We start from the raw sequence: 10279 nt of genomic DNA on the forward strand, positions 1-10279 counted from the left end.
CGTAATTTTTATATTTCAGATGATTATTCTATGCATATTCTCGTACAGTGCGTCTGAAATCTAAGTCCAAGTTGTGTTACGACTTAAAAACGAAGGTTCTATGATCTGATTTAGGTTTTATAATTTTTGGATTTCATATGAATATTATATAAATATTTTTCTGCTGAGTGTCTAGTATGTAAAAAAAAAAGTGTTCGAAAATCGGGGAGCACCTTTGTGGCGGGATTAAACCTAAAAACTATATTCTAAAAGTTTACAAATCTTCTAAATTATATATTACTTGTATTATAGGTGATTTGAAAGATTGAACTTGGGGGTTTGCAAGGGAATTGGTTGTTCGAACTGTTGGTACGTAACTTGTGAACTTGTGTAGGAGTTTTTCCTTCATATAAAATTTGTTTTAAAAGCCATGTTTGTGAACTGAAGTTATGCATTTGGAGCTGATATCTTTTGGTTATTGAAAGCATATCTTTAGCATAATTAAATACATGAAAATCGGATCAAGTACGCCGTTGTTTGCATGTTTTAATTACACAAAAATCTACAAGTTATTTTAAGGTTTAAAAGGTGTTGGATTTTATTGCATGCAAAATCTCTAAATACTTGATCTCTTGAATGATTATTATTACTCTATGGAACGTTTATGATTGGATCCGAGTGGGCCGGTTGGTGCCTTTTGCACGGTGACTGATGATTGGGTTCGAGTGGGCCGATTTGTGCCTTGTGCAGGGTGACCGGTGATTGGGTCCGAATGGGCCGATTGGTGCTTTGTGCACAGTGACTAGCATAGCTATGAATTAGTATCCCGACCTTAACCAGTTGGAGGGTGATAACTGGTGTGTAGTCACGTAAAGATCGGTATTTTGCGTCCATAGTGAGTGCTTGATAGTGGTAGAGTTTCCGATTTGTTACCTCTGGCAGGTAGTGAGTGCTTGATAGTGGTAGAGTTTCTGATTTGTTACCTCTGGCAGGTAGGAGCTGTAAAACTTGGTCGTGACTACGTGTGGCAGATCGACAACCACACCAGTATGGGATGTGAAGCTGGCAAATTGTGACAGCCATCACTGTGGGGGGTGACTGAGGCCATAGCTATGTATAGTGTGGAATTGTGGACTAGTTGGATTATTTGTATGATGAAACATGTCTGTATTGTTCCAAACTATTACTTATGTTGTTTTCACGTTCTACCTCGTGATATAAACCTGTTTTGAATAAATTGTGCATATATTTTATCAAATATTCGTATATTGTTATGTGTACTTAATCCAACCTATGCAGATTCCTTGTTATGTATTGAGTGTAAACGCTCAACCCACATTGTCTATCATTTTTTTAGATAATGAAGAGTAGCTAGCAGCTCGAGGGGAATGGGAGTGAGGAATGATTCGCTGACGTAGGAGATTTCGCTTCCAAGACACTCATTAGTAGCTAGTAGGAGTTTATTTTGAATAAGCAGACATTTTTTAGCAGTTTGTAGGGATTTATTTGAGTAGTAAACATTTATTTTCGATTGGTATTTGAAATTTTATTTAAATTCTGTAAGGATGTGAGCATTGTTTGGCCTTTGATTTTGAGATCAAATTATCTAGAGCTTTGGTTTAATAAATTTTGTTTCTGCTAGTAGCTCTGTTTATCCTTCTTGTGTGGTGTTTTTATCTTACCTTGCACGTTCTTGTGGTTGTTGGAAAGGGACGTGCGGCATTGTCACAGGGACCTCGATTCGAGGCATGACAGATATACTAATCTATCTTTCTAAACTTCCCTTATATCTTGGTTAACTTCTCTCTTACATAATATTCATGCATTATAATGAAAATAGTTCTTTTGGGCATCTCGAACCAAGAGAGACAAGCAATCTTGTTGAAATCATATGGTATCAGAGCTATGAGCTTCCTCTGCACCGTTTATTTACTCTATTAAAGCACAATAGGAAAGAACAACTCTGCAATTGATTCATAGCATCCTCTCCGTCAAAATACTGCCCTCATCAATTCTTATGACTACATGTAATATCGTTCATTATCTTACTAAATAACACAAACCTTTCGCAATCAAAATTGCACTTTTTATCTTACTTCAGTATTATAATTTCATGGATTTGTGAATCGAAGAAACCGATGTCCTCCAAATCGGATATCCAGATCAGATGGAACCACTACACCGAATCCGGCATTTTTTTCACAGATAAAACATGGCTGACAAACATGGCTGATACAGATTGAAAACTACCAAGAACGTACGGCTTGAAAACTACAACGTATGAAAAAATATGCCTATTTCTTCATCGATTTATATAGATCCATTTTTATTTGATCCTACATTGAAGCCTATAGTAGAGGAGAATGAATTCAAGCATGTTCATGATCAAGAAAATATATTTTCGTCTTTGGGATTTTGCAGCAAGATTTGAACCTTGTGATTTTATGACGATAAAATTTCTTTGACACTTCAAAACTCAGGGATGAGTTTTTCGAACAAGGGGAGAATGATGCAGACAAAAACTACCATAAATGTATGGTTTTGATCAAGTCTCAAATTCGCCATCATAGTTGTGGCCTGCTTTTTAGACATCAAATCTTGCCTACTTGGCTTGATTTTGGTGTCAGTAGAAAGGGTTTTTACTTCCCTATATAACAAGCAAAAGATCAAGCAATTTGGGCATGATTTAACGATGTTATGAACTGTAGATGGTTGTGCTACATGCCTATTACAGGATCTCTATATTAGGTCAATTTATGTTAGTGTATGTGCCATAAAAGCCAGTTGATTAATTGTATTGACATTAATTCATTAATAAAAGGTTTATTTCACGACATCTATCAGATATTTATATTTGAATGTGTGTGATATGCTTAATCTATGACACATGTTCTTCCCTAGGTACCAAAGTAGAAATATCATGCTCATGGATTCACAGATCCTAAGGGGTAGGTAGATATGATATTCCAACACTTTGCAGACCGTAAGTGTTCTTAGTTGGGGTTGAGATTGAACATCTCTTCTTGTACACAAGCAGCATTGCCTTCAAATAGAAATTGAGGTGGCTTATCTCAGCCACTGGGGTAGTGGACCCTAAGCATGCAGAATGGGTGAAATGAATGGTTCATTCACTAAACAGAATCATTATAGAATATCTTGTGGACAGGAATATTGATAAGGCTATTCTGTCCAGATAGGACCCTTTTTATGTCCTTCTACATGAGGGATCATATTGGTCTATGGGCCTACTCTATGGCTTTAGTCTATGTTATAGTTGCTCTAGGTTCAGGGTCACATTCGAGTAGTATAGTAATGGGTCCTAGGGTAAGCCACGACGTCAATAGTGATGTCTGAAAAGGAACGTTTCACCTCCTATAAAGAGGAAAGTCATCTGCAGTTTCAGTCACATCAAGGAATTTGATAAATTGTTTATCAATGATTTTCCAAAATACTTGTATCCATTTTCAAAAGTTTTTTTTCAAAAGTATTTGGGGGCCCAGGCTTAATGACTGGGAGGTATAGCATTGGGTGGGCCTTGGGGATAGTGATCCCCCTATAGGACCCAGCTCGATAGATGAGGATTGGAGGAGGGACATACACATAAGATGTAATTAGGGTATTGAATGATTTGATGGTCATCTTCATGGTTATGTCTAGGTAGGGGGCACTTTCCCAATCCGATTGTAGTGTGACTACAGAGCCAGATCATTGTGGGGATCATATTGGGTTCCACATGAACGAGTGTCAGATCCATGCAATGATCCCACTTACAACTCATTTGACCTGTTACGATCCTTGGAGGATCAAGGTCCCAGAGGCTTGTCCCACATATTTTATCATGTTTTGGGACCCTAATGGACCATGTTTAAGACTTGTTTCAATGGCTCTAAATACATTAGAGCAAGATAGGATTTAGACATTCTGAAAGAAACTTAAAGTGCTAAATCTTCTATGGGCTCCTGAACATACTTGATTTTCCCTGACAGTTCTAAACCTTGACCCTAAGCTCCTTGATTCATGTTGTTGAATGAATGATCTCCTTCACATGCACTAAACCATCAAAAAAATTAGAATTAACAACACAAATCAACTCCTGCTTGGAATCATAAAAACATAGAAGATTGCCAAGGTGTGAACCATTGGGCTACAATCTCCCTCTTTTTTATGATGACAACACACACGGTGATTGCCAATAAAAAGTACAATTCTAAAACTTCTCCCCATAACTGAGATATAAATTCCTCTCCCCCTTTGTCATCAACAAAAAGGAGGGGTGAAAGTTAAACAAGAGGTATAGGACATACAACGAAACGACCCCTAAATCAAGAAATATTTCAATATTATAACCACCCCTATCTAAATGCCAAATATACATGAAGAGGGGTTTTTCAAAACCAGGGGGATACAAGAACTAAAATACAAGTTTAAACCTCCCCCTTTGCAAAAGAAATCTCCCCCTATCAAATACGACAAATCAAAACAAGAGGGGTTTTTCAAAACATAGTTGATGTAAGATACCTATAAAGTCAAAACAAAATTTGAACCTTGGGATTTAAAACTCATTCTAAACAAGGATATTCAATTTTCAAGCTGAAGCCCCTATTCTAAATCACTTTCAAAATGAAATCAAGTTGGGGCTATGGGAACCCAAGCTTTCATGGTCCCATGGCTCTCCCAAATCCACTTTGATGCGCATTGAAATTCATAATAGTCATGAAGCTGACAATAGTGATATCGAATGGATGGGTTAGCAAACTTAGTTCCATTGAAATGCATATGTTTATGTCTAGGACTAGCTTTCTTAAGGATCATGTCTACTATCTTGTAACCATTAATAAATCCACCTAAACAAATCCTTAGCCTCTCATTTTCATTTTGAAGATGATTTAGTTATTTTGCAAACTCAATTCTTTCTTCTTCAAAATTGTTTGAGAAACTTGTCAAATTTTTAAAACTCAAAACTTCGGATTCAAGTTCTCCCAACCGACTCTTAAGAGTCTTATTCTCAAGCAATGAATTTTCCAAATTCTTTTCAATTATAGCATTTGCTTGAGTTTGGGAAGAAGAATCTAATTTCAAATTTTCAAAATTGTTTTCATGTTTTGTATTCTTTTTCTTTTAAAAACTTATATTTGGACATTTTTGAATCTAATGTACTACATACTTCATCATATGACATGCGGACATTACTACTACTAGAAGTAGAACTTGGAGAGTGATGTGAACAGACTTCATTCTCTTCGGTGTGTGCCATTAAGCATAGGCTAGGGTTGAGGTTGGCTGTGTCACACATGTTGGACTTTTCTTCACTCGAGATCTCATCGGATGAGCTTCTACTACTACAACTAAGCCCATCAAATGTTGCCATGTATGCTCTCTTATTCTTTCCAAACTTTTTCTTCTTTTTCTTCAACTTGAGTAGAGGACAATACGGTCTATAATATCCAAGTTTTTTGCATTTATGACACTAGGGTTGATCCTCTTCTTCTTTGTTCGTTTCTTCCTTTCTCTTTTCTTCCTTCTCCTTGTCTTTCTTCCCTTTCTTTTCTATTTTTCTCTACAATTTCATGAATCTTCTAAAAGCCTTTTTCTCATCACTATCGGTGCATGACGACGAAGAGCATGTGGATGAATTGGTTTTGATGGCCAGGGACTTTCCTTTATTTTTCTCTTTCTCCAAGAGCTTCATCTTTTCATCCCTTTTCTTCATCTTCATCTCATGGGTGATGAGAGAGCCAACCAACTCTTCAAGATTCCTGTTGTCAAGGTCCTTTGATTCTTCAACAGCGGTGACTTTGACATCCCAACTCAGAGAAAGAGATCAAAGTAACTTATTCACCAATTCTAGACCTGTATATGTTTTACCTAAACTTTCGAGCTCATTAACAATGTTAGTAAAGCAACTATATATGTCCAAAATATATTCAACATCACGCATGGTAAAATCCTCAAAGTTCCTTCAAGGGTCACTTCTAAAGAGCACAAATAATGGAGTTCATTGCCATATGATTTAGTGCAAACTCGTCCTTTTGTTCACATGTAAATTTATGAAGCTCGATGGTGGGACCCGTATAACCTTTTTGTATCATTCTCTACAAATTGAAGTCTTGGCAAAGATAGATCACCATCCTAGCCTTCCAATATCCATAATAGGTTCCAATTAAGAATGGAGGTCCAGTGGTGGATTGACCCTCAAGAACATCTGAGAAAGAAGTTTCCATGGATCTTACTCTTTGAAATTTTTGGAAGTTCAAAAATCCCTAAACAAGAGACTTGAGGTCTGATACGAAATGAAATCCCAAGTATGGCATCCCAAGAGGGGAGTGAATTGGGTTTTATACAACTTTTGCCCTTGTTAATGAAAATTAAAATTTAATGGCAAAATTAAAACTTTAAATGTGGAAGATAAAAATAACTATGCACAAAGAAGTAGAAATAAGAGAGTATGCACCATTATTTTTTAAGTGTTTCGGTCCTCAACCTTGAGGACTACTCCACTCCACCAAGAACTTCTTGATGGCTTCACTAAACCTATTCTCTTAACGGAGGGAAATTAACCTAATTGCAATCCGGAGAAAGCTCCGCGTCTCCCACACTTGCTCTGAGGAGATGGCTCTGCGTCTCTATCAACACTCTCCCAATTTCAATCTTGAAGATTGAAGAAGAAAACGAAAATCCCTTCTAAGAGGGTTACAATATGTATAAAAGATACACAATGAAAGATCCTACATCCAATCTTTCTCAAATAGTAATGAGAGGAGAAAACAAGTTTAATCGACTCTTAGGTTGTTTAAATAGAGTTCAAGAGTGTTCTAGATGTCTTAGATGGGTTAGGGAACCCATATACATAGTTAGAACTCAAAACTAGCCCTCTAGGAGCATTTTTGTAATTTCTGCAAAGTCCCCAAAACTAACTGTAAGAGCCTAAACAGCAAAAATTTTCAGACAGACCTGATCGACCAGCCCTGGTGGTCGACCACAGTTAAGCAGCTGGACTGTTTGTTATTTTGAACAGAATCCAAGCGGTCATCGACTGGGTAGGGTGGTTAACATTCCCTTCTATTGATGTTTCCATAATATTGATAGGCTAGAACGTAATTAGGTTATGGCCCTGATGAACACATTTATGTGTGAATGGTAGTGGTAGGAAATATGCATATTTTTATCATTTTAAGCGGTACTACTAAGGTATTTGCTTGTTTTTTGTGTTTCAGGGTATCTTATGGAATTCTGTTGAAAAAGAGCGAAAAGATGAAAAGAATGGAAAAAGAATGCATTTCCATTAAAATCCCAAGTTCTAAAGACCTTAGTAGGCCATATTTGCATGATTTCCTAGTGGGCCTAAATTGATATTAACACCCCTTTGCATTGACTTTGAAAATGATGAAAAAGAAGGCTAGAAGAGGAGACGAGATGAAAGAGAGAAAGGGATTCCTCTCGTCGATACGAGTCCAACGGATCTAACCACTTGCTAATCGGAGCTAAAACGAAGAGGTTATGGTCCGTTGAAGTTTTAGAAAAAGAAAAAATAAACTCTGAAGACGAGATGAGACAAGGCGACCTTAAATTGAATGGCTTGGATTGTTCGTTGGAGATCATAGCATTGGAGAAGGATAATATAGTTCTTTTGTGTGAAATACAAAGGAAGGGTAGACTAGGCATTTGCGAAAGTATATGGCACAGTTGCCATTTGTACGAAAAGTGGGAACAAATTGGTCATTTCATGGTGCAAAGCAAGAGAAAAACAAGGAAAATTCCTACGAATTAGCACTCCTCTCCTAAATCGATTTTTCTCTCTCTCCCCTATTTTCTCTCCTAAAACTGATTCACTCTATCTATCTCCTAATTCGTCTCTCTCCCATCTTCCCAACCGACCCAATCAAATGGATGGTTTGGATCACCCCTTCTCTCCCCTAGCCGACTCTCTCTCTTCTATTTTACCTCTCCCATCTCACCATCGAAATAGCAATCTCTCTCTACTCTAACCGACCCTATTTTCTCAACTTTCCTACTTTTTAGCAGCCCAATTCATTCCTATTTCGATGGATATTTCGTAGGCAATTAAATGGACGGTTTGATGTGGGATGTGACTGAATTTTTATGAGGCAATAGCCCATTCGTTAGCAAGTGTAGTTGCTAGTTGCTATATTTTTTTTTTACAAGATGGCTGGCTTTAACTTTTGGAAAGCAAACCACTTGAGGACTTCCTATTCCTATTCTCGTTTCCAACTTTGGGACAACCAATTTACGTGTGGCTTCTTAAATAAACGGTTGGGATGGATCAACATTGCGCAAAGAAAAAAATTCTTTTTAGCTCTCACGATTTCTTTGTGGGATCCAGTGCTTGGATTAGGATGCCAAGGTGATAATACAATCATCATAGAAGATGGTTTTGTACAACCATCAATAGAAGCACGTTTCGGATTTTATGGGTCCAATTTGGAATTTAATCATAATTCAAGAGCAAACAGAACTATTTTGGGGAGTTATTTTTTTATTCTAACCAATTAAAGGGAAGAGGTGAACCCAATTCTATAAAAAACTCAAGCATGCCTATTCGAATGGGATTTCTTTGGGCAATTTTGATCATCATACCTTTTGTCCTTACTTGGAGAGGGTTTTGGATAACTCTGTGTGGGGCCTAATGGGGTTTCTTTTTTTCGTAAAAGTGAATGAAACCTGAGGAGAAGAAGAAAAAAAGCCCATGGTCGGTTGTTTTTAAAACACATATGTATTAAGAAAGAAATCTCATATTTTTTTTGGATGTTTTTTTTTTCAACTTTTTTTTTCTTCTAATAAAGGAAGTGATGACCTTTCTTTTCTGAAAAAGAAAAAAAGAAATTCAATTTTCTTCTCCCTTTGCTACCATCAACCAAATTCAAGAAAGCTCAAGCATCATCGATCATTCAAGAAGCTTTGAAGAGGAGGGTTGAAAATTGTTTTTCTTTCTTTTGGAATATGCTTGTACTTGGACAATTCAATTAAAGGGAAGCACTCTTATTCTTTTGAATTATTGTTTATTTTTATTTCTTTTATTTTAGATTATTGATCATGGTAATCTTTTATTATTTGTGTTTTTAATCAATAATGAGTAACTAAATTTCATCTTAGGGTTTAGATGAAGCCTTAAGGGTAGATTAAATTTGTTAGTTTGTGTGATCTAACTGTCTAGATTCAATTTTGTGAATATAATTTTAATATACAAGGGGTTGTATATTCGAATTATAGATCATATATGCCATTGATTATCTCTTGTATATGTGATCGTTGATGAGAATTTATAGAGTCTTGTTTAGATATTGAAAATTATTTGTGTACTTGATCAATTACTCATGGGAAATCTCATCTGTTGATCAGATTTTCCATTGATCGGATTGATCATATATATACAAGTCAATCTATTTCAAGATTGTGATCGAGGCGAATCCATATATACAAACTAATAATTTTTATCTAACCTATGGTGGATTCTACCCCTAAGACTTTCTATTTGAATTTTAGGCAACAATCTAGTAGTTTTATAACTTTCCACCTAGATAGTTCTTTAAGTTTTTCATTAAATTAAATAATTATTGTGTTAGATTAGTAATTAAATTAGTGATTTAAATTCTCAATCAAATCAATCCTTTAATTTATTTTATTTTAAAAAATTTAATAGTTAAATTGCTTGAATAGGTTTCCCTTAGATTAATAAAGTTGTTTCCGTTAACTGAAAAATTGTTAGACTAGTAAATTGGCTTTAAATTAATCATCTACATTAGATAATCAGTAGATAATTAGGAGTAATATTTGGATAATTGTTCACTTTGCCTAAGTTAAGAGGTTTAATAGCTCTTCCCTGAGTTCGACCCATTTCTGCACACGATCCGTGCACTTGCGGTTATTTAATATCACAAACAGGACCCAAAGCCATTTCCATAAGATGGTCGCAACCATCCGTTCTATTGATGTTTCCATAATATACAGTTCCTCTATAGATCGGCTGGTTGGGATCATGCTAGGGAGGATCATCTTATGGAACTTATTTTTCAGGCACAACCTATTTACGTTGTAGCCATTCAATGGAGGAGAAAAAGAGGGAAAAATCAACATCTCAGTTTGGATCGGAGGGGTAGGATCATCCGATCGAAATGGTTTTTTGAGCACAACCTAATTAAGTTATGATCAATCAAATGGACGGTTTTGATCATCCTACGGAGTGCACATATAAGACTTTTTTTTGGAAAAAAATGGTTTTCATCCGTAATTTCAGTTATTCGGTTAACCGAATTTTTTTTTTAGAATACCGAGACCGAAACCG

Source organism: Tasmannia lanceolata, unplaced genomic scaffold (assembly GCF_043159265.1).
Source record: "Tasmannia lanceolata isolate RefF3 unplaced genomic scaffold, GAP_Taslan_0.1 ptg000003l, whole genome shotgun sequence".
Classification (NCBI taxonomy): domain Eukaryota; kingdom Viridiplantae; phylum Streptophyta; class Magnoliopsida; order Canellales; family Winteraceae; genus Tasmannia; species Tasmannia lanceolata.